The sequence below is a fragment of the Danio rerio genome, chromosome 7, assembly GCF_052040795.2.
Source record: "Danio rerio strain M-AB ecotype USA chromosome 7, GRCz13ab, whole genome shotgun sequence".
NCBI lineage: Eukaryota > Metazoa > Chordata > Actinopteri > Cypriniformes > Danionidae > Danio > Danio rerio.
In genome coordinates, this window is record NC_141027.1 from 65,817,501 (window position 1) to 65,844,360 (window position 26,860).

At 35.1% G+C, this 26,860-nt stretch overlaps 1 protein-coding gene and 1 long non-coding RNA gene across 6 annotated transcripts in view; both read left to right on the forward strand.

Annotated features, from left to right (window-relative positions):
• The window catches only part of LOC147843244 (uncharacterized), a 1,033,179-nt gene that overhangs the window by 822,246 nt on the left and 184,073 nt on the right, over positions 1-26,860 (forward strand). The window lies entirely within an intron of this gene.
• LOC147843248 (uncharacterized) lies at positions 10,323-13,910 on the forward strand. 4 transcript variants are annotated; one of them, XR_015495038.1, is made up of 8 exons: positions 10,323-10,366; positions 10,929-11,001; positions 11,957-12,014; positions 12,104-12,197; positions 12,321-12,478; positions 12,574-12,670; positions 12,842-12,959; positions 13,757-13,910. It is a non-coding gene; the product is annotated as an uncharacterized LOC147843248 (long non-coding RNA). The 4 variants fall into 4 exon arrangements; XR_015495039.1 differs by lacking the exon at positions 10,929-11,001 and having other exon boundaries at positions 12,842-12,971; XR_015495036.1 differs by lacking the exon at positions 13,757-13,910 and having other exon boundaries at positions 12,842-13,081.

The window sequence follows — 26,860 nt, forward strand, 5'->3', positions numbered from 1 at the left end:
GCATGTATCATTTGTCCTTTGTAAAAACTATTCATTGTAAGGTATTGATGTGATATAAGATTTCAGTGTCAGAAAAAAGAACAAACGCTTCACATTAATGCATTCAGAGACCGGCAACAACTGAATGCAATGACAGTGAGGAGGTTCTATTCTTTGTCAGATTGCAGGTATTTTATAGTTTAATTGTAAGGCTCTCAAACACATTTTAGAATACCAGTGATGATTGTTTGGCTAATTACATTATTTTTAAGACACCATCAAGCCCTCTTGAAGTTCCTCAAAAACAAAACATGTTGACACAATGGTCAGGGTATTTAGGCTGGCAACTGTTACCTGCATGTAACCTACATAACATCCATCTCACAATAAGCCTAATGTTTACACCTGATACCACAGATGTGCCAAAGATCCTTCTGCAGAGTCTGGATTTTGTGTTAGCTGGAACATTAACCAGAAATAGGATGTAAATAGGGTCATTAATACTCATGTTCAAATACTTTCAGAGGCCAATGATTTTAATGTCAAACACTCTACACTATTTATGACTGGGCAGTTTATGAGCATGTGCATAGAAAGAGCAATAAATAAGGCCAAACTCTCGAAAAAAATAGTAAAATAAATAAAAAATACTGACAAACTGACTGACTGACTGACTGAATGAATGAATGAATGAATGAATGAATGAATGAATGAATGAATGAATAAATGAATGAATGAATTCCTGTTCCTATGTCCTGGAGATTGCACTAATACATGTTTGTTTTACAGTTTTACAGTTCCATTTCCTTTGTGTTTCTTGAGACGAGGTATGACATAACACCAGACCTAACAGTACAGTTTTCTATTATGTAGTGTTTTTTTTTCCCTTCAGTGTTTGGCTTGTTTTCCCCTCCTGTTGTGCTTACCATGTCTTCCAACATCCAGAAGTCCTCCTCATGCTGGAGCAAGGGCAGAAATCACTCTGCTTTTTCTACTCTCTATCCTATGTCCTGGAGATTGCACTAATACATGTTTTGAGTTGTATAGTTCCATTTCCTACGTGATTCTTTAGACGAGGCATGACATAACACCAGACCTAACAGTACAGTTTTCTATTATGTAGTGTTTTTTTTCTTTTCTTTTTTTTTTCCTTCAGTGTTTGGTTTGTTTTCCCCTCCTGTTGTGTTTAACGTGTCTTCCAGCATCCAGAAGCCCTCCTCATCCTGGAGCAAGGGCAGAAATCACTCTGCTTTTTCTACTCTCTATCCTTAACACAAATTCAGGCACATTTTACAATGCCAACCCTACCACTGTGTGCAGAGCTTAATTGTCCAAGGACCCAAACTTGTCATAGTTGGTGGAGTGGGCTTGGCAATGGGTCCAGCGTGGCACTGGCAAGATCTTCCTCAATGGTCCGGCGAGAAAAGAATGTCCTTTCACTATCAGCATGCCAAGCCCACCATCTCTCAATTGGGTGGAAGAAAGCTCAGCTTGCTGCAACACAACGGAGCACAAATTGACTGGGGTGATTATTGGTGGAGCAGAGCATTTTTGTGTCAGGCCCTGATTCAGTTACTGTGGACACAAAGGACAGTGTTACTAGTTTCTGGGTAGTGTTAACTTAGGCTCCCATTATCTGCTGCAGTCTTGGAGCACAGTACAATCTTGACTCCATTCTCTGAGCCCAACTCCACTGTGGCCCCAGCCCCTAAGACAATCCAGCATCAACTCCAGCTCCCGAGCCCAGTCCAGTGTCAGGTCCAGCCCATTAACCCGGTCTAGTGTTGGCTTCTGTACCTGAGCCCTGTCCAGTGTTAAGCACTCTTGCTCAGTCCAGTCTATCTCTACTGGTACCGCCCAAGCTCCTTGCCCAGCCAGTCCCAGTCTAGTTATCATAGTTAATCTGCCAATGCCACTCTGTCTCCTTGCCCTGCTGACCCTGCTTCTAGCCCTGTCGATGTCATGAAAGACCCTTGCCATGCCGATTCAGCACAGCTTCAAGCCCTGCCAGTGCTACACAAGCTTTTACAGCATGTTTCCGATACTACAAGAAATTAGCTGGAAATGCTTCAATGCCAATGTTCTGGGGCATATAATATGTTCTTATGTAGGCTGCTTTCATCGTTCACTGTGCCACTTTCAATCCCTGTACACACTGTGTGACCATGTATGCTGAACTTCCATATGAATGAACTGAAAATGCTCACTATGCAGTGCTCCTAAATTGCTAGTGGAAATGTGCCGTTAGCCTTGACAGTCTTAGTGCAGCTCCCAGCTCTACCAGCGCTTGTTGACTACAGTCCAGCCTTCAGCCCCACAGGCTACCAGCCATGTCAGCTCCATTCATGGCACCAACTGCCCACAAGACTCCAGACCTGCCAGCTTGCAACTGTATTTTAGTCCAACAAGTTAACTACTCAACTCATGCCCGAACTTTTCCAAAACATGCTTCACCTTTATGATTCAACCCCCTGGAGTCATCTGCCCTGTTTCTTTTTTGGCTCCTCCTACCATCAGCTCCAACTATAGGTTGTCATCATGGCTGAGGCCTAGATCCTATCACACCCTTTCTGCTCCAAGACTCTTATTTCTCCATCTGACCCAACCTGGTCCCTCCTATCATCTCCCTGTCTCTCTGATTGATCGGGTACACCCTGTTCCCACTCGTCATATGTCTGGTTCCACTTACCGTCAGGTCCTCTCTGGCCACCTCCTCTACCCTTTATGTGTTGTGGCATTATTTATTGGGTTCATAGAATAATTTAGGTCGTCACGCACTCATGTGAAATTTGCCAAGCATAGGGTATCACCATCACCAAAAGCACAACCTTCTAACATTGATAGTACATTGGTAAAGCATGGCAGTCTCTGGAGGGGAAGGATGCTGCGGAGGCCAAATGGGGAGACCTGGTTGCAATATGGACATATAGGCTAGCCCTAACCAGGGGGAGCACTACATATGATAAGCTGGTTACCAGATAGGAAAGACACGGGTTCGCATGAGAAGATGAAACACTGTATGATGTATATGGTATTGCTAATAGTGATCACACATAGCTGGCACTGATTCCCAGCACACAGGTGGATCAAGTGGGCATAGAAACATACTGGGCCAGGCACCCGGCTCCTCTGCTGAGCCGAGTGCTAGGGTGTCACATCCGTCTGTGACCACCTGAGGGCGCTGTAGCGCTCTAGGACTTTGTAGGCGCTACAGTGCCCCAGGAAAAAACTACATTTTCATACATGCCCTGCGCACACACCGGAACACCTACACTGACCTGCCATCACATCTGTTTTGTGTTACCGTTGATTATCTGGACTATATATTCTACCATTCCACCTATGTTTGTCATCGCGTCGTTGTCTTCCTTGTCTGAAAATCGAGTAAGTCTAAGAGTCCCAGTTTGTTATTCTGATTCCTGTTCTTGTATTTTTTTGCATTAGTCTAGTTCGTGTGTCATTTGTCTAGTCTGTTTTCTAATTAGTTTAGTTGTTTGAGTTTGTTTTTCCTGAGCCTCGTCTCTGATTTAGTTTCTGGTTTTGTCGTTTATTTGTTACTTTGTATTATCACCTTGTTGGCTGCATTGTAAATAAATAATCTGCACTTGGATCCGCACCTTTCTGTTTTTTGTTTATTGTTTTTGATCACGCTAATACGTGACATAGGGACCTCGGAAAAAGAGAATCGCAAATACCAAAATCTGCTCCTCATCATTGCTGACTTTGCACAGGGTCTGTGCGAGTAGGCTCAATGAGGGAAATGCATATTTGGTCAGCACATCCATGCAAAGAGGGGCTTCAGTCAGAGAATAAAACAACTGGCAATGGGTGTTTATGGCAGAAGCAAACAGGTCAACCTGTCAACCTTGGCTTCCCCGAAACACTCCAAAATCAGCTAGACCATGCCAGGGTGGAGTCTCCATTCTACTCAAGGCGCTAGCTGCCATGAGAGTGCGTTGGCTGCATGTATGAGCTTGCCCAGGATGTGAATGGCATGCAGTGATTTCAACCACGTATAACTCTAGAAGAGCAGACAGCGAGTAAGCTGCTGTTATTGGTCATCTAGCAATCTCCCATTTTGTCAAGAAGACACCCGTCGTAGTTCCCACTGAAGGGGAACTGCATGACAAGTTATTCCTTTTCATGGGTGTGTACAAGAAGGACAGGTATTTGAAACATACACCAAACCATACACCCTAAAAAAATGCAAAAATGTACACAGTGCCCTTTTGTGAATGGCTCATCTGAAATTTGCAACAAGACATATCTGAAGCCATGAATTTTCATTCATTCATTAATTTTCTTGTCGGCTTAGTCCCTTTATTAATCCGGGGTCGCCACAGCAGAATAAACCACCAACTTATCCAGCACGTTTTTACGCAGCGGATGCCCTTCCAGCCGCAAACCATCTCTGGGAAACATCCACACACACACATTCACACACACACACTCATACACTATGGACAATTTAGCCTACCCAATTCACCTGTACCGCATGTCTTTGGACTGTAGGAGAAACCAGAGTACCCAGAGGAAACCCACGCAAAGGCAGGGAGAACATGCAAACTCCACACAGAAATGCCAACTGAGCCGAGGTTCGTACCAGCGACCCAGTGACCTTCTTGCTGTGAGGCGACAGCACTACCTACTGCACCACTCCCTTGCTGACATGAATTTTAAATTTTAAATAAATTTTTGTTTTAAAAACAAAAAAAGTTATAACTTAATGAATAATTATTTAAATTAATTAATTAACAATACATGCTGAAGCTTGTTATGTATTTGTGTTTTTTGTGCTCTGTTTCTCTGTGTTTTTTCCCTCTCTCTCTCTCGCTCTGTTCTCCCATATCTGCTCTCATGTATTCTCAGGTTCCGTTCATTGGTCCATTCAGCTGTCAGTCAATCCTCCCCGGTTACGACACTCTTACGTCACATCCAATAAGCAAAGACCTTCCTTGCATTTTTCTCTTTCTCTGCTTTTTTCACGTGCGTTTAGAAAATACCCTGTCTAACTGTGTTTTGTTATTGCTTGTTTCTGTGTGCATGTTATCCGTCCGTTATTCATACATTTTTCTTAGTTTATCGTTGTTTACGAGGCTTGGACGAAGCGGACAGGTAAGAAGGTCACGTGACATACATTTCGCAACACATAGGACTACTCTGCTGTCTAGTACACTAGGTTAGGGGCGAGCGCCACTCCTTGTACTTTTTGGATAGATAGATAGAGTAGATAGTTAGGACCCGGAAGATCTTCGTGTGTTAATTATACTGTTTTTCACATAGTTAGTTAGCTAGATGCTTCTGGGGAGTTAGATTTAGTTTGGGTTTTGTTCTTTTCATTTTTTTAGCGCCGCCCGCGTCCCTTCTGCCAGCTCTCTTGTTTTTCCCTTCTTTATTTGTCTCAGTGTTGTACATATTGTAAATAGTATATTTTTGCCTTACGTAATTTTTCTTTATTTTTGATTAATTCGTTGTTGTTGTTCACTTTGGGATTGTAAATAAAAGCACACATTTTTTTGGCATTACTTTGATTGTCTTTCCACTCATTCACTGTTTATATAAATATATTTTAATTAATCCAAATGTCAAACCCCACAACCCTAGACTAACATCAGGGGTTTGTAACAAAGCTTGGATTTCTAATGAGACTGGGTTGAAATAATTAAAAATGTAAAGCAGTATATACATGTACATACTAACAGCTGTGGTGCTTCACTATGTTTTACTTTTATTTGGCTGGCCCAACATACATTAGTATTGTATTGTGTTTTAATGCATTAAACAGTAAATTGTACAAATAGTAAGATTACATCAGTCTGCTTTCTGCTTTGGGGAATATAGCTGTTAATTAGATCATGTAGTCACACTGCATTAATGTGCCCTTCACTCACCTTCACTGCACCTTTTTTGCTCGTTCAAACTACATATTTAAAATGATGAGCTGAAACAACAACAATTTTGAGATTTCATTGGGACAACTTTTTTTATGCTCCTTCCACATACATTTGTTAAAAGTGTTAAGTTAACTTAATTAATATGAGTTAAGACAACATTAATGTATTTTGTAGTGTTGATTTTGTTGCATGAGCTCCATTAAAATGTGTAGCTCTCTCCCACCAATAGAATAACTTCTTTGAAAATCACTATTACAGTGACACACTGTCCAGTGCATTCTGTCCAATGTTTGGCACACTGCCCTCATGGCCAGAAGCCAGTGAAATATATATATATATAAGACTTTTTAGTGCTGTGATTGACTTGGCTTGTTTGTACTTGACCGCCAGCAGAGAGTCAAATGTTTCAGGAATACCCAGCTGACTGTGCTGCAGAAGAAGAAGAGGCGAGAAGGTAAGATAGGGAGGGAGATGAATAATAACAATAAAAAAAGCATTCCACAAGTGAGCAGAGAATAGGGACTGACAAACAAACATATTTCTGTCGCATTGGCTTTCCCTCTCTCCTTCTGAGCACTCAAAGAATAAGGCCTTCTATTAAATAATTCAAATGGGAGCTCTGAGATGCCAGTCAAAAATACTACAGCCATAAAAGGCATGTGTATAGCAGCAACCGCCTGGTATCCAGTGGTGAATAAGGGCATTAATCTTGCTGTTCTCTAGAGAACTGCTTTAGCAAGTCTTCTGTTTATATTTGTTTCTTTGGTTCATTTTTTCCCTCTGTGAAATACATGCTGCCTGGCTGGGGGTGGAAGCAGAGAGAGGAGGCTTCTCTATCTATTACCATTTGAATAATGTCTTTTTATTCTTCTCAAGGTGAGCAACTGTTAAATCTAGGCTGGCGAGCTTGTAAGAATTCCTTGTTGGGGGTCTGACGATCTCTAAACTATGGTGGTGCATATGTGCAAATATTTTTTCCCTCTTTTAGTTTCAAATATTTGAAAACATTGAACTAATGTCCATATTTATTTTTTATCAATGTATGTGTTTGTTTGTATTAATTTTGTTATGCATTATGGGTGACATATCAGAGTTCAAAAGAGGACACATTGTTGGAGTGCATCTATGACTAAGACTGTTGAATTCCCAAAGTGTAGTATGAGGTGGATCAGTGATGGTTTGGACTGCAATATCATGACATCATTCCCTAGGCCCAACACTTGTGCTTGATGGGCCATGCCACTACCGAACCATTCTGGAGGACCATGTGCACCGAATGGTTCAAACATTGTATTCTGAAGGTGGTGCTATGTATCAGGATGATAATGCATATAGCAAGACTGGTGACAGAGTGGTTTATGAACATTAAAGTGAAGTTGAAGATCTCTTATAGCCTGCACAGCCACCAGACCTAAATATTATTGAGAAACTTTAAGGGGAAACTCATTTGACTCTAGTTAAAGTTAGTTTATGATTACCGCACACCTTAACTCATCATTAATTTATAATAAAGTAATATTTTGTTTACATATTAATACATCATTATTCATGTACTGTTATTGTAGTGTCATGTACACTATGTATCTGTGCTGATTCCAGTGACTATGACTTAACTTGATTTAAAAATTATAGTTTAAAATGCTATAAATGTCAGGATTCTGCCAATTCGATCTTATCAATTCTTGATTTGGCGGCAGAGTCCAGACACTAGTTCTGTCTTGTTTGTCGTGCTGAGCATGAGTTTTCTTGGGCCAGGCACTACACCTGTCTTGATCTGTGGCTCTTGTCGTTGTTGTGAATGCACGGTCTCGATTGAGTTGCGCGTGTGTCTTTGAAGTGGTCGCACGTGTGCGCATGTGTTCCAGAGCAGGCTCGGTTCACACGTGCTCGATTGCTCTCGTGTTAGAGTTTGTTCTAGTTGGTTTAAGTTTTTGTTGGAGCTGGGATGAAACATGCCACATGTTTACATTGTGGCCACTTGCTTTAGTGTCATGTTCCATGTGAACACAAGGTTAATGAGTTCTCTCATTGGCTGCATGTTCAAGTCTCATTTTATGTGAGCACATGGCTTGTTTGCTTATTAATTCTTTCTGCTTTTCGTCTGCTAACCTGTGCCAGTTCATCAGATTTCATTATCCTGTCCTTTTTGTCTATCCCTGATCCATGTCATCCCTGCCCAGTCAAGGTTTTTTTTATTTATTTATTTATTCATTTATTTATTTTTATGTTTTCCCTCCTTGGGTAGTTTGTTTTTGCTGTTTATTTTATTTTATTTTATTTTATTTTATTTTATATATATATATATATATATATATATATATATATATATATATATATATATATATATATATATATATATATATTATATATATATATATATATATATATATATATATATATATATATATATATATATATATATATATATATATAATAAAAAAAAAACATACTTTTCCCTGCACTTGAGTCCTCACTCCTTTCCCAAAACATGACAATAAAAATATCAGTAAAAAAAAAAAAAATCATCACTTACTACTTCTAAACACAGAGGTTCCCAGCTAAATTCCAGGTTTGCAAATTTGGTCTTGTGGACATGTTTATATGCATTAATACTAAGACATATGCATAATACGTGCCTGACAATCAATACCACTGACTGGGGAAAACCACACTGCTACATCACGGTGTGGTGGTCCTCAAAATTGTTGGTATTTGGATCCTATTTTTAACAGGACATTTTTGAATAGACGCACATTATGGTGTCTGAGCAAATCAATTTAACCAATATTATTCAGCAATAATATTAACCAATTTAACTAATATTATTCAGTAATAATAACAATATATATATATATATATATATATATATATATATATATATATATATATATATATATATATATATATATATATATATATATATATATATATATATATACAATTCAATTCAAATAGCAATGGTTTGAACAATTTAATTAGTGCTGTTGTCCTTAAATAATTTTGGAGCAAACGCAATTGTAGGTTGTGGATGTTGATTTTGCTACCTCTTGTTTACAGAAACTAGTCTATCCGTATTGATGGCTCTTTACAGGAAGACATGTGTAGATTAAATATACGTATTAATCCTATACAAGAAAGAACTACAATGTTTTTCATATTATATTATGGATTAGCTTGACCCTGATAAACCATCACCCTCCTAACAATAGACAGAAATACAGCATAAATTAAGTGACATGAGCTATTTGCAAGACATGGATGTCCAATAATGAGAAAACGCATATAATTTAAACCAGGACATATTTACAACTTTGCTGCATAATAATCTCAGCAGAATATTGCATTCTCCCGCACTAGTTGACAGGAGGGATGCCAGTAAAGCAAATCCATATGCATTGGAATGTAAAGATAAGGTTTGGATGTGTAGGGCTGGGAACTGTCTCTGATAGTTCACTGATGGAATGGACTCCCATTTTACATTTATATTCATAGCACACTAGGTGGCTTGTCTCACAGCATGCCTGAAGGAAAAAAAAAAGACAATGTGTTAAGATATGTGTGTAATTTTGATAGGAACAATGACAATGTTTGTATGGCATAAAGGTATTGTATATTAGTAAAATAGCAGGTCCCATGAGCTTTGACATATGTGAATTTTGAAAACACACTGACAACTGAGATTATATAGTGTAACACACAATATTGATGACTGACTGTATGACAATGTCTTACATTCCGTCTCTCCGGATTGTCCCAGGTAGGGATTTACAGAAATTGTCAATGACAGCTTTTACATTTAATATGCTTTAAACAACGACAATATTAGTTGGGAATTAATTGTTCGATTTGTCGAAATAACAAGTAAATAGAGACCTGTTATTGCATTCTATTTAACTGAAATAGTATGCATTACTGAAAAATGATTATTAATATAAGAAAAATATGTTAGTTAAAAGAACCTTAAATATACATAAAGGTGGTAAATATTCAAATTAATCAATCAACTAATTATATTTCCCATTATCTATCCAAGCAAACATTTTTTTTTTTTTTTTACATCTAAACATTTAAAACAGGGCTAAACTTGGACAAGTCTTGTTGAATAGTCTAGTTTTGTCCTACATGTAGACATCTATTAGATTTTCACTGACAGTCCAAATTTAACTTGTTTTAGCCACACTGTAAACCCTAATGCTGTAACTAATTAATTGAGTTGAGTTCTATTAACTTAAATCATTAAAATTCGTTTATCTTAATTAACCTTGATGAGTATTTAGAACTTTTTCTTATTTTTGAGTTTGTAAAAATTTAATCTTTCAAGTAAGGTGAACAATTCTGCTGGGTTTAATCTATACAAAATGTCTCTTTAAAGTTTCATTAACTCAAATTCTGTCAGACTAGTGATTTTGCGTCTGACGTCATCCAGGTTCACGTACGTGCTCATGCTTCATTCGTTTTTTCAAGATGGCGGATCGGCCTCGCTTCACACTACAGTAAGTAAAATATTTACAAATCCAAGAAATATTAAATGTATGTTTTAATTAATATAATCACAGTAACAGTTCAATGTAATGTAGAGTTAATCAGGGTGCGTTTACATGTCGTACATTACAGAAAACATGTTTAGCCTCACTTGTTGCTAACTAACGTTAACATTACTGTTTAAAAAGTTAGAATCAGTGCAATGTTAGCGTTAGTTGTAATGTGTTAACTCTGAATTTTAACAGAGTGTGATAAAGACAAAAATATTTAAAATCGGCAGATTACATTTTTCAAAAAAATTTAAATCTTGGCGCGAGTATGCCTTTTCTCAGCCTGTGCTGAAGTTGTCATGGAGACGTGCGCTCTCACAACCGCATGTCATGGCGCTGCGCTGAACTCCATCCAGTATGTGAATTGTGGTATTATCTTCGCGATCTGTTGGCACTTCGGAAACGAAAGGCGCAAGAAACGTAACGTTAATCATAACTCAAATGATCTCCGCCTAAACACTTAACGGTATTTTCTGATGACGCGCAAAAACGTAGTCTCAAAACTTAACTCTGTCACACGCAGCTTGTTGCTTGCTGATCCATGTATGAGGATAGCCTGACGGAGAACATTTAAGCTGCGCTCCTCACCTGAGCAGGTACAGAGCAGAGCTTCATTTTACACTACCACATTGAGGTAAAGTTGGTTTTATATTCATACATTCATTTAGTAACAACTTGTGACTCGCTCCATAAATTGTTTACCATGGTTCTTTGTCTATTCGTTCTGAAATCACATGCAAGTATGACATGAAAACAACATTACACTAAATGCACTATTTTTTTTGACTGAACAATGTTGTACTTTGAAAGTCATTGGCTGCTAATATGATTTCACCATTAAGAATATGCAAAAAATTACCTTTCTGAAATTATATTATTAGGGAGAAAGTCTGAATGTGTAAATATAAAACTAACTTTACCTCAATCACCAGCACTGATCAACACTTTTTTTCCTCGCGCTTAAGACGACATCTCTGCATATCAATGATTACCTGATTAATGCGATCAGTTAAATGAGTTTAAATGTCATTTAGGTCAAATGTATTTTAAAGGTATGATAAAAGTTTTTTTTTTTTTTTATCTATTTTTTAAAATGTCTACTCTGGAGAGAATATAAACAGCCTAAAAAACAAAGTATGCATATCTATAACACATTAATACAAAATTATGTTATTAAATAAAATAATAACAAAACAAAATATTCAAGACGTGGTAAAGAAGACAGTTTTCTGATGTGCAAATTTTGTAGCTTAAAATATATTTATATCTTAAAAATATAAATATTTTAGTCTATATATTTTTACATCATTAGACAATAAGGTAAGTTTTGTTATTTCTAGCTTTTAAAATCAGGCCTTAAATTTCTTTGTCGTCCTATTCAGTTTTAGAAATTTCAATACTGTTTAAATTAAATCCGTGTTCATCGAATTAAAGCAACTAACATGATAATCAGCTCTATTGCTAACCGTTTTGGAGGTTAACGTTAGACATCAGGCAATTGTACTACTTCCACTCTCAGCTAAATGACACTGTGACTTTGTGTACATACAGAATTGAAGGTCAGGTGTTGCTGACTACAGATCGGTTCTTAAATGGAGGCATGTGAAAGGTGGGTAAAATATTTATTTTGTACTACTATGCCTGGCATATCCAGATAAAATAAATATTACAGTGTATTTATCAATGATACTTTTGCAGCAAGGAAAGTGAAACTTCAGCTAGACCTTGAGTTCAATTTACAACATGAAGATCCTGCTTTCAACATCTGATCAATACCTGGTTTTCATCTGAGGTAAAAAATAGATTATTAAATGAAACATAATAATAACATTAATACATTTTTTCTAGAATTGTATATTTTGTGGTGTGGGTTTGTTTTATGAAATTCTCTCTTGTTTCTTTTTGCTGTTTGCAGAGTACCAACATGTTACAAATGAGAATTTTCCCCACAAATTCTTTGCAAAACTGGACCACCACCTATTTCATTTGATGACAATTTTAAGGCAAACAGCATCCAAAACTGGCAAGACAGCAGATACCCTGGCTAATCTTTTAAAGGTTTATGATGAGCAGGTATGTTTGGGGTCACGTGTTAAAGTATACATTAAAATATAATTTGAATTATTATTATTTTTTTAATTTTTAAAAAATTGATTCTTGATTTCCAGGAACTGAATGATGTCAGTTCATGACGGACTACTGTTATCAGAGGTCTTTTGGTCTTGCTGCGTGAGCGTGACTTTAAGATTCTTTAGGAACACCATGGTAAGACTTTATTCATTCTTTTCACAATTAGGCATGTTTAATGAAAAGATGAAAGTTTTGAAAACTTTTACTTAACATATTTGTAATCACGAATAGTTGATGAATCATATAATATTGGCTCAGTCATTTTGATACTGTCCTTACATTAATATCCTTGAATTATATTTTTAGATTGATAATCCTGCTGACTGAAGATGCTTTATTGGCCCTGCATTCACTGAGGGTCTCTGTTGTCCTGAAGAATGAATTGGACACCACCCACAGCACACTTCCAGACCTTTCTTGTCTTGTATGGATTAATGTATGCTCTTCACATAATATATAGTAAAGGACTTTGAACTTGTGCAAAAAGTTTTGCTTGGCATGGATGATGGAAAATAAAAAGTCTCGTAGCATGGAAACCTTAAAGAATGAGTTAATGTAGAGCTTTTTTTTTTTTTTTTAACTTAATAAAGACTGTCTCTGGGGTAGTAACTTCAAAACATTTATTTACCTTTAATTGGTAAGTATGCATTTAATTATATATATATATATATAGGGATAGTTTGTCCAAATGTAAAATTCTGTCATTTACTAACTCTTCACTTGTCCCAAACCTGCTTGAATTTCTTGCTTCTGTTGAACACAAAAGTTAAGTAAAGCTGACAACCTGTAACCACTGACTTTCTAATAGGAAAACAAATACTGTGGAAATCGGTGGTTACAGGTCTCAGCTTTTTTTTTTTTTTTGAAGAAAGAAACTCAAACAGATTTGGAATAAGTAAATGACAGAATCATAGTTCAACCAAGACTGAATATATATATATATATATATATATATATATATATATATATATATATATATATATATATATATATATATATATATATATATATATATATATATATATATATTGTAACGAGCGCACACATGCCACGTCGCCCTGGTCGCTAATTCAACCCAGCTGGACCATCATCAACACAGGATCGTTCACAGCTGGACGTCATCAAGTGGAGAGGCATATAAACCAAGCCCACGCAAGGAGAAGATGAGCTTCATTCACCCAATGACTCCATGCGCTAACGCTTGTCTCTGTCTCTCCACAGCAGACTCCAGCTCGTGACGATCCCACATCCGACTACTCACTGTCCTTCACTTACTTCCCGGAGCACCAGAGCACCTCACCTTGAAGAAGAGCACCGTTTACACCCCATTCACGTTGTAAATAAAGCACCCTCCGGGGACTTGTCTGTAAACTTATCCAACTGTGTCGCTGTTTTCCCTCTGCTTCGCTACAATGTATATATGTGTATATATATATATATATATATATATATATATATATATATATATATATATATATATATGTATATATATATATATATATAATCTGCTCTCCGTTAAACAGAAATTGGGGGAAAAATAAATGGGGGCGAATAATTCTGACTTCAACGATATATATATATATATATATATATATATATATATATACAGTTTCTGTGTAGTTTACACTAAACGAGTCACTTCACAGAATGTGCACTTATTATTATTTTTTAACGAATGCCTTAAGAGTAAGTTTTACACTTATTAATGTATTATTAAATTTTATCAAACTTATAGTTGTTTTTTCTTGAGGCTCTTATGTCTGATATCATATTTACATTGTGGGTAATTTTTATTCATTTCAGAATAGTGTTCATTTTCAATCTCTTTATGTCTAATAGTTTTTATCGTTTTAAGACATTTGTAATTGCATAGGAGACAAATTTGAAAGTACTGTTGGACATTTTTTCTTTAACAATAAATGTCTAAAATGGTATTGTCTGTGTGTTTTAAATTACAGATTTATTTTGACAGATTTATGGGGTTTAAAGATTAAAATAATGGCTAATTTTATTTGTGAAACTGACGATGGAGAAGTTAATTTTAAAAAATGCTATCAAAATGTATGAGCTGGGTGATTTAAGTATTTAAAGTTGAAAGAAATTAAAGCAATTAAGTTAATTGGTATTAAAATGTATGAGCTGGGTGACTAAGTATTTAAAGTTTGGAAAAATTAAAACAATTAAGTTAATTGCAATTAAAACGTATAAGCTGAGTAACTTGGTTATTTTAAGTTAGGTGAAGTGTCTTGCATGAGTACAACAAACTCAAAACTTAATGTTTCTGTTTACTTAAAATAGATAATTTCATAACTTAAAAAATTTGACGTAACTGATTACCTCAAATTTTTTGAGTTTTGTCAACTTATTCGGGATTACAGTGCAAGAGAACTATGTTTAGATGTCTATTAATCATCTATTAGCTTGCTGGGTATCTGTCTATCTCAGGAGTGTTCAAACTCGGTCCTGGAGGGCCAGTGTTTAGTTCCAACCCCAATCAGACAATCAGACATCCATCCATCCATCCATCCATCTATCCATCCATCCATCCATCTATTTTTATTCATGTTTTTTTTTTTTTTTTTTTTTTTTAATGAACATTTTAATTTTACTTAGTTTAAAGGGATATGTTGTCTAGGCTGGTGTTGTATATCACAGTACAAAACCCACCAATACGCTGAAATTGCCATTTTTACAGATTTATTTCTCTATGTATTATTTCTTATACCCAATGCTGGAGGTAACACATGATAAGTAATGCATATTGTGCAATAATACTACTTTTTCAAAGGAATGCTTAAAAGTAATGCATTAATTTTAAAAATAATTAATATTATTTAAGTTACTTCTTAAAAAAAAAAATGTAACACGAGTTTATTTGTGGAATTAAAATGACCTTAGTGAGGTTGAATCACACACTCAATGAAAGAGTGTGCTGCGAGGGAACAGACAGTTGACTAGCACTCATCATCATCAGGTCTATTTTTTCACAGCAGATAAGTCTGTGTACTGTATCTAGTTACTGAATAGCTCAGGATATTGGTTTAATTTGAGAGAGAGGGGGTATCAGGTATGTTATGTTATGCCAGGTATATTAATACTTACTAAGGACGCAAATTATTTAATGACAACTATGTTCAATTTAATGAACTGGTCCGCCGATCCGGTTAAAATAAGTTATTAATTCGAGAAACTTCCATCATCACTACAGACAGTCACAAACTGAAACAATGGCTGGCACATTTTTGCCATGGACTTTTGTTATTTTGAACTCATCGAAGAAAGGAAGTGGATTGTCTTTAAATGAGGTTATGGTGGTTGTTAAATGCAGAACTTCTCTGTATAAAAAGGTGAAAAAAAAAAACAAAAAAACACCTGCAAGTTCTGTAAGAGATCAAAACTCAGTCAAGTAAGGAAACATAAAGCAAAATTACTCAAAAGTAACAAAATATGTAGGTTTTAATTTTCAACATCAAAAGTCGGCAGTGCAGAGATCAACATCCCATAATGCAATTCACAACCGCAAATAAATGGAAAACACTTGTGATCCTCAAAAAACAAAACCAGTTAATTCATCTTTTCTTTACAATATATATTGTAAAGTTCTTTAGTTAATGTGTCATATGTGTTACTTTGGTCTGTTTTTAACACCCTCCATGATATAACATTTACTGTAAGTTATTGGACAGTATGAGCACACAACAGCAGCGTTTGCCATAGCAAAACAAAACATGGTTCCCAAATAGTTCAAAAATCCAAATGTTCTGTTGTCATGTAATGTAGCATTTAGTCTTTAATAGTAATGTGAACTGTGGTGCTTACAGAAATCTAAGCATTTAATTCATTCCTACACTACCATTCACCATAAGCTTTCACAGTAATAAATATTCATTCTTGAAACACAGGATTCTTGTAAAATACAAATAGAAATTTTCACTATTGTAACTTCTAGAGCATACTTGGGTTCTAAGTTCATGAACTGATTTTGAGGGTCATTGTATACTTTTCATTGTTTACAAGAACTGCATAGAGTGTGTGCACATGCAAGAGACCGGGCACCTCTTTAGTCACTGAATGCATCTTTCAGAAATATGGTAACACTTTATACTAACTACACACACACTATAAATCATTTATTAAGCATTAGCAAATAGTGAATTCATTATCTGTTAAGCATTATCTTTACATTAATAAACGTTAGTAAGCTGTTTATAACTGCAGCTACAAATACTATTCTTGGCTTACATAACATATTTAAAATGTGCATAATAATTGTATTTTCATACTTTGTTAATGATTTTTCATTACTAAATTAAGTGCATTATTTACAAACCATTTGTATTTAAAAGTAGTTAAGGGTTTTAGGATCATTTAGAATGAGTTAGTAAATTATTAATAAACAATTGAAATCAACGTTTATTTGTCTTATTATTCAGGTATATATTAAGGTTTACTATGTGTGTTAATAAATGCTTTATTAACTCAAATTCATCAATTTTTGTGACCTAATCTAAAGTGAGGACTATTATGCTTTATAAATCCCTTATAAATTACAAATAAAGGCTCAGTTAAATTCTAAACAGGAAAAATGTCATTATTCATTCCTATTCATTTAAAGATTCACAAATGAAACTATACTTCGAATGAAAAATAAATATTTGCAACCTTATCTAAAATAAAATCCCTGTAGAGTTTGAACATTGCATCTTATCATATTGCTAAATTATTATATTGCTGTTGTTGTTGTTTTATACAGTTGTATGTCGTATTTTGACACTCCTGTTATTTGGCAATGTTTAAACTTTACATTAATTTCACTTTTTAGATAGATTGCTAATATTATTGTTCATTTGATTCAGAGCCTTTATTTGTCATTTATAAGGGATTTATAAAGCATGAATAGTCCTCACTTTAGATTAGGTCACAAAACTGCGTGGAGTTAAGAAAGCATGTATTAACATATTAATTAACTATTAGTATATGCCTGAATATTGAGATATATAAATATTGATTTCAATAGTTTATGAATCATTTACTAACTCATTCTGAATGATCCTAAAAACCCTCAACTACTCTTAAATACAACTGGTTTGTAAATAATGAAATACTTAATTCAGTAATGTAAAATAAATAATTACTCAAGAATGAAAATATAATTATTAAGCACATTATATAGGTGCTAATAAGAAAATAGTAGAGCATTTGTAGCTGCAGTTATAAACTGCTTACTAACATTTATTAATGTAGAGTTGATGCTTAACAAATAATGAATTCACTACATGCTAATGCTTAGTAAATGATTCATAATGTAAGGTCCACCCAGTTGGCCCAATGCCGGTGGCACTGGTGGATGAAGGTTTAATGCCTGTTCGGTCTTTCCAGTGCACAATGTTGATTTACCTTAAATTTAACTCATATCTGACTCCAATTTTAGTATGAGGTGGTTTAGAATATTAATATATTTTACCTCGTTTTACCTGACTCCAATCATAAAACAATAAGAAGATTATATCAATATGTAATTTAGATAAATGTTTGAACCTTTTGTCTTCACTAGTAACTATTACATCCGTTCATTCGGGTGCTCATGTCGCTCAGAGAAATCGCCTCGGCCGAAGGCGTCCCTTATGGTCACACTCCGGTCAGTCTTGAATATTAAACAGAGGTAATTAACTAATACTTTAGATGGCCGCTACCAGCGCGCTCGTTCTAAAATACTTTTGGTTAGTCCCGCTTAGGTGTACACCCTTGAGTTAAGACAATCATTATTTCTAATTAGAGGTTAGGGCATTAATATAAATGTACCCGACTACTGGACTCTATAGTAACTTTGGTTTTCACCAAGCCCATGGTTTCCCATATGAACTTAATTTAGAATAATATTACCTTCAAACAAAGGTCCCAATCTAGGTTAGTCGTGCAACACCTTGTTGACCTAGACGGAAGTTAACGCCCTTTCCACCTAAGTACACATGAATCAATATCAAGAGTCAGTCGGATCCCTAAAACACAATTAGTGTGCCCAATGCTCCATCTCAACTGGATTTTAGTCCATCTACTGACCTGACGCAAGACGTGCGGAAACAAGGATACAGCGTAATCTACTTGAATTAATAATTACAGAGTGAGCAAAATATGGTCAAACATTACAATTTATTAGTCAGGTAAATGTATTATGCCAATTCAATCAGTCAATTCATAAATGATCAATACAAAACATCAAATTATCAAAGATAAATCCAAGATGAAAGATGCATACCTGACTTCAAAAATATACATAACATGGAGCAGGCTCCATGTTATGGGCTGATCTGGTTAGGCAGAATCGCCCTGAGCCTTTCTCAAACCTTACCTTAAATAATCCAAGAATTCCCTCAAGGAAGGGGGTGTGTGTATAACAAAAGGCATTCACATTTAGTGCTGCCTGTGAAAAGTCACACCCTTCACAGTGGTTCAAAAGATGCCTGAAGGTATATATTTATTGTTTTGATTAAGTCTATTTCTGAGAGAATGAGACCATTCTACCAATCGCACTGAGACATTTCAAATGATATCAAACATGATAGTTAAAGTCAGTTTTGTTAATCTAGAACATTCAAACATTGAAATGACCATATGTGTGAGATGGGGTGGATGAAGCTGAGTTTCTCAGATGCAAATGCAGCAGGAACTGGTTTTTCCTGCATTCCCACCTGCTGGGTTGTGGAGTCAATTGGCCCTGTTTTCAGGTCATGTTTTGAATTGTCAAAGACATCAAAAATATTTGTAATATTTCAATTCTTACAATAATATTTAGTTATTATAAAGTGTTAACAAGTTTACATATTAAACAATAATCCAAATGAAGATAAAAGTTAAAGATGACAAGAATCTCACTAGTGATCTCATTAATGATGTGTGTTAATAGATATGAAAATCATCATATGTAAAGTTGAAGAGCGATTAAGAGCCGATTAACTCTTGGGGAAAATAGCAGGATATTTCTCTTTCATAGCTGTCTGTAATTAGACAAGTTAATTAGTGTCTGATTGTTAGAATTAAAGGGAAAAATAGGAAAAGTAGAAGTTTCATTCAATATAGGCACAGTTAAAGGTATTTAAGCAAAACATTGATCATATTCTTATGGTATTTGCATAACTTTCTATCAGAATTGTTAAACGGAACATGAAATAATGATTAAAATATTATCTTATCACAACTGAACTCAATAAATTGCATATATCAATATTTTAGCTACTAAAATATTCACATTTACTGCGGTCTTCATAAGCAATGGAAAAAACATATTGCAACAGCATTTGGAGTTAAGAGCCTTTAAGGATATTTTAGCTTTGAGAAGAATATTTTAAGAGGAGATTCAGAATCAAAATGTATGAGTTATTGTCCCTCTGGAACACGGTAAAACATGCTGCACAGCTGGAGGTAAAACAGGTGTAGAGAACTCTTGTGTAACCAGGATCAACAGCAACAGCACAAATACCTTGGCAAATCAGTGTATTAATAATGCTTACCTGAAGCGTGTTTATTCATTACGTTGCCATCCCAAGTCATCCAGGTGAATTATTAGACATTGCAGTTCACATTATTTGACATGTAAGCAAGCTTCAAGTCCCAAGACTTAGTAATGCCACAATACTCTTATTTGAAAGTAAATGGTTTAAAACTTTTATTACAAAATGATCTTCATAAGTGATTATTGCCTTTTTGTATTTAACAGAATTTCATATTTCCTTTGCTATTTCCTTCTTTCTTTATAACTGAATGACATCTAAAACTAAATCATTAAAAAGTTTTCAGTAGAGTAAATTACTTGAATACAAATTAAGAACGCATTGGTACATTTATTCTCTGTCTAATATGCAGGCATATCATGAAAGTATCACTATCAATGTAAATTGAATTGATTGATTTCAGTCAAGTAACCTATAGATTTATTCCAAGGGAACTTGTCCTGCATCATGAATAGCAGTGCTATTGGAACGCTTTTGTCCAATTACATCTTGAAGGATGTGTGAAATCCATTCAATGTGGTTGTACTACCTCACAGGTGGGGTGATGTCAGGAGCATTAAAGTGCATCTGAAGCAAGCAGTGTTAGCCTTTGGGTGTTCAGCAAGGGTTTGTTGTCTGATTTGCATATGGGCCATTCCTTTCTCCATCCCTACCCACTGTATCCGGGGCTGTTTTTTGGTCGGAGGCCTTGTGGAGTTTGAATGAAATAAACATCATAGGTTGAATAAGCATTCTAATATAATAGGCATGCAGCTGTCTGATTTTAGACCTGTGTAATTTCATGTTGCCAAACCTCAGACTGATGGTTGAACCGGTATACAACTAGTGAATCGTTCAATTATGAATGTCATTGTCTAAGTTCACAATAATGCCACACCAATATCCCAAATGATCATTAAGCAAAACACATGGGATTTTTCTTTTTTTTTCTGAGATTATTTTTCTTATTTTTTTTTGGTTACACATATTCACATAAAAAATTGTGTCATAAAAATTAAGCAGTGATTGAGATGAAGTGTAACCCATTTTTTATTTTTTTATGTTTTTTTTTTTAATTTTAATTTGGTAATTTCCATGTATTAAAAAAAAAAATACAGTTTTGATTGGAGTTCTTGCTCTCATCTGTTCATTCATTCATTTTCTTGTCGGCTTAGTCCCTTTATTAATCGTGGGTTGCCACAGTGGAATGAACCGCTAACTTATCCAGCAAGTTTTTACACAGCGGATGCCCTTCCAGCCGCAACTTATCTCTGGGAAACATTCATACACACATTCACACACACACACCCACTCATACACTACGGACAATTTAGCCGACCTAATTCAACTGTACCACATGTCTTTGGACTGTGGGGGAAACCGGAGCACCCGGAGGAAACCCACCCGAAGGCAGGGAGAACATGCAAACTCCACACAGAAACGCCAACTGAGACAAGGTTCGAATGCAGCGACCCAGCGAACTGGTTTGTAAATAATGCAATACTTAATTCAGTAATGAAAAAAAAAAAAATCATTACCTAAGTATGAAAATACAATTATTAAGCACATTATATAGGTGCTAATAAGACAAGAAAGCATTTGTAGCTGCAGTTATAAACTGCTTACTAACATTTATTAATGTAGAGTTGATGCTTAACAAATAATGAATTCACTACATTTTAATGCTTAGTAAATGATTCATAAAATGCAATTATTATAAAGAGTTACCAAGTTTACATATTGAACAATAATCCAAAGGAACTGTTTAAAGATGACAAAGATCTCACTTGTGATCTCAGTAATGATGTGAGTTAATAGATATGATAATCATCATACGTAAAGTTAAAGAGCGATTAAGAGCCGATTAACTCAATATGCATGACTCCACACAGAAACGCCAACTGAGCCGAGGTTCGAACCAGCCACCCAGCGACCTTCTTGCTGTGAGGAGACAGCACTACCTACTGCGGCACTGCCTCGCCGCTCTCATCTGTAAGACAGAATATTTGAAGAATTTGCCATCAGAAAAAATAATAATAATAAAATGTAAGCGCACCTGCATGTTTGGCAACATCACGCAAGTTGAAGCATTCATGCAATGAAACTCACATCCTTTTAATGATCCAGATTTTAATCAAATTGATCAAATTCTCACAACAGACAGGTGTGCATACAGTAAATCATTGATTCATGAATGTCTCAAAAGACATTTTTTTTTTTTTTACTAAACACTCAAAAATTCAAGCAAGAATGCTACTACTCACCCATGTACAATGGTGCACACTTTGCCATGCCATCATGGCGCATATGCTTAGAGAATATTTTGCATTTCATTAGTTCCAACAAGCAGTTCTGGAGAACTGAATACAAGACTGAATGTCCAATCACTGTCAGTATTGTATTTATTTATTTTTTTCATGCCTGCATACGCAGTGATCTGAAAAGACAATCAAAACTACATCTTTAAGAAAATAAGCCAAATGTCCTTTATTACATGACAATTGCCAAACAAGTTAAAAATTCTTTTAGATTCCATATATAATAAACCTCTGTTAATGGGCATCATCATCAATGTAAACACAGTTTTATTTTTATTTTATTTTTTTCAAAAGAGCCTATGCAGGCTGATTACTACACAAACAAAATCCAGCATCTTTAAACCTAAATATTTAAAATCCTAAATATTTAAAATCAGATGTGTCTAGAAAAGAGTGTCATTTGCATTTAGCCACAGTTTCAATCAAGGCTCAATCAACGCTGCTTTTTTCATCCATTTCGTTGTCCAATGATTGACTGACTGACTAACCAACCAATTTTCCCTCAAACCAACCAATGGTGTTTTAAAAAGCACCAATTTACTTGCCCACTCATGTCCCTGAACCCAACCGACATTATTTGGAAAAGCACCGATTGACCTCCCCACAGTTTACATAAACATTTATCCACAGCTCAGATAGATACTGCCATCTGTGGGACAGAGAACAGAACATAGGTTCTCTTTTCAGTCAGCTGTCATCTGTTTGATGTGTTCACAAGCACCCAGACAGGATCATAAGCAGCCAATGTGAGGCGATAAGAAGCTTTTTGACATCAGCTAGGTGTGTCCCAGGCTTAAAGCACACATTCTTTTAAGTTTACAATTATTACAATTATAAACAGTGTAAAGCTTGGGCAGTTTACGTCAAACATTTTCAGAGACTTTTAAATCTATAGGGTAGCATCCCTTTTGGCATTTTACACACCAGACTTGTAAGTACAAGAATGTGAACAATATAATTTCAATAGCATTACTATTCAAGACACAGCATAAATTCCTTAGATAGGGAATGTCTAAGTTGCTCCTTTAATCATGGTTCCAGATAGGGGATCATAATGGCAATATTTAAAAGAAAGGGTTAAGTAGTTTGCACCTGCTGAGTGTTTTTGTCAAACATTAACATAACACTGCATTAGTAAAGCAGTTGTTACATATGACGTGTTTTGTCACTTCATTCTTATCCTACTGGCTTTCAACTGATCTTTTGCACTATAATTCACACCCTGCTTGATCTGTAAACATATCTTTTTTTTTTTTTTTTTTTTTTTTTTTTGATTAGCGATCTCAATCATATTGACATTTACTACCTTCTTTTGAGTTTGAGGCAGACCAGCCTAAAGTGTTTAAATGTTTTGTCATCCTAAAAATAAGGTTTTTAATGCAGTAGAACAGTGCAAAAGTAGGTAACTAAATAAATAAATAAATAAATAAATAAATAAATAAATAAATAAATAAAATACAGTGGGAGCAAATTAGGCTTCTAATTAAATATTAATTATGATTGTTTTAGTGGCTGTAAGCCTGCCACAGATCTATAAAAATTGAATGTGTCCACAAATTCCTCAATCAAACACACACAGACAGAAAGAGAGATAGACACTGCATTAAACCACCTTAAAGTGCTAGACTATTCCTTTGAGCATTTACCAGCATTGATATAAAGCATGCCTTATTTTTCTTTTATAGTTTCAGAACACGCACAAAGCCAATTAGTTAATCATTAAGACTAGGCAGGTGGTACAGAATTACAGGATAATAATGTGCCTTGGGCTTTCTGGTGCACCGTGATGCAAAAGGCCTCATAGCTACAGGGCATAGTTCGCGTGCTAAATTGGGGGCAAACAGATGACTGAATGAGAACTATGTGTGGGAACTCTGGGACATTATTGGCATCGGATATCTTTTTACCTAAAATACATTACTAGGGCTTTTGTATGTTTGTATCTGCTGAATAGGACATACGGTGTGTTTGTTTTGATTACTAGATTGGAGTCAATAAAAGAAAAAAGAAGAACATGTCTGTCATTGTAGCTTAAGGGTTTACAAGTAGCATTTTTGGCATGCTGAGCTGGGCCTCCAAAACAACAAACAAGTGCAACTGCTTATTTGATTACACGGACTTACTTGATCACACAGTAAAGTAAACACAACACACATCACTGGAGTAATTATGAAGATATAAGCTGAAATAAAAGAATGGTACAAATTGTCAAAGAAATCAACTCCTTTAAAGCAAAAACTAATATCAAAGCAGAAAGGGCAGTGTATTTTTTGTTTCCTCAAAATCCCACAAGTCATTAAAAAAAGTTAACCTCAGCTCTAGGATGTGTACAAACACTGACTGCCAATCCTGATTTAATGAACAAACAACAAACGGACAGACTGAACTGAAGAATGATGAGCCGCCTGCCTTGTACTTTTAGAGTTTGATTAGGAGCGAGTATGACAAAAAAAAGGAAAAAAAAAAGAAAAGAAACAGCTTTGATGTTTAAGTTTCCCTTTGGTTTTCCACATGGTTGTCTTTTATGAAGCTGAATAATTTAATAAATATATATGAAAACTTGCCTTGGCAAATATAATATATCTTCAGGAGCAGAGGAGGGAAAGAGGATGAAAGTGAGTTTGTTCTTTAAAGTCAGAGGAGAACCTTTTACAAATCATAATCTTTCACTAGAGACTCGCAGCGGTTAACTCTTTAAGATTATCATCACACTTTTTGCTAAACAGACAAAATTTGTTTGATCAAAGACAACAAGCACTAGCTGGGAATACAAAGAAAGGCAAAAATAAAGATGGGACAAAACATAATGTTAAGTATATGCAATGAATAAAAAAACATTTCTCTTTTTGTATGTGTGTGTGTTCTTTACAGTGTTAGGACCAAATGTCCCCAGAAGTATAACTGTAAAAGCCAGGTTCTCCTCACACACAGTCAATCAATGTCATCTGTATTTTAAATAGCCACGCACCTGCACATCATCCCAATTTATCCCATCAGCCCCATAAAACCCAGCACCACATTTTACTCAATAGCAGTGTTTCCACTGTCACACCTACATGTGCCAAAAAATTAATAAATAAGGGAAAAAAAAACATAGCTACTAGTCAGTTTAAATGATTCCATAAAATACCTTTTAGACTAGGGGTATTTTGCATAAGATTGCCCTTTTTTACCTTTTAAATTTAAAACTGCATTAAATAATAATTTACATTTTTATTAAATATTTTAGGGATATTTCTTTGCTGCATTCTTCTTGATGTTTCGATAACGCATAATAATCTTTACACCACATTAAAGACACAGCTGCCAGTAAATTTCAGTTGTTGAGAGTTTTTATTTATTTATTTATTTTTTTTTTCAAGTTTAAAAGGTGTGCTTGTGCATGAAACATGCACATTTAAAAGCGTGTGTGTGTGTGTGAGAGAGAAACCGGCTGAAAGAGTGCTTGATTCACAGCTCTGTCATTGCCTCAAGCAGTTTCTTTCTTTCTTTCTTTCTTTCTTTTGGAGATAATACAAAAATGGAAAACAAAAAATCAAAATAAACCTACAATGTTGGCTAATGCTGTACACCAACGTGTAATTTGTTTGTTTCGGTGGTCTCCATATTAATAATTTTATGGTGATGCGATAGTCGATTTGGGTGATTTGTGTGACGATTGGCGCTCACAGTGCACTTACACTTACCTTGCACTACCTAAAGAAGGTGGAGCTACAGATGCCTATGTGTCAGTATTGTAGCATAGGGGAGAGCAGGGCACAAAGTAACACTTTTTGGTTTTGGTCAAGTAATAAACAGAGTATTGGGGTTAGACAAACTATCTGTTTTTTATCAACAAAACACAAGCCTCTCCTACAAATGAGCACTTAAAGTATGATCGCTGGACCTACTGTATGGTTTCTGTGCAGTGTTGCCAAAAATACAGGAGTAAAAATGTTACTATTTACCCCACCTGCGGGGCAAGTTTTAACAGACAGGGGGTTAGTTGTAACATATACCTAACAAGGCAGATTACACACAATTAATTTAAATCTTGTTTACTTTATAAATAGTAGCTATTTTCTTTGTACCTAGCTCAATTTATTATTTTTACTCTACGTAGCACAGTGTGTTTATTTATTTATTGGATAAACACATTTGGATTTATTATTATACAATGCCTTTGTTTGTAGTAATAGAAATAAAATATTTTTTGTCCATCAAAAAAAAAAAAAAAAAAATCTATTAAAATCATTTCATTTAAAAAGTTCTCAACATTACACTCAAGAAAAAAAAAATAATAACAATAATTTGTGTTAGTTTAAATGGTGTCCAACAGTTTGTGGCTCAATTGTAACATACTGTTACAACTAACCTCACTGTGTCGTGTTTTCTTTAAAATTGGCTAACAGTCACTGTGTGTTTCTTACATCTTTCAAAAAAGTTTCATCTTTTAGCCTGGAAGACGTGATCACAACAATATAATTTTTCACGTTCATACTTTCACAGATTTTTTTTATTTTTTTTTTTATATAAAAAAT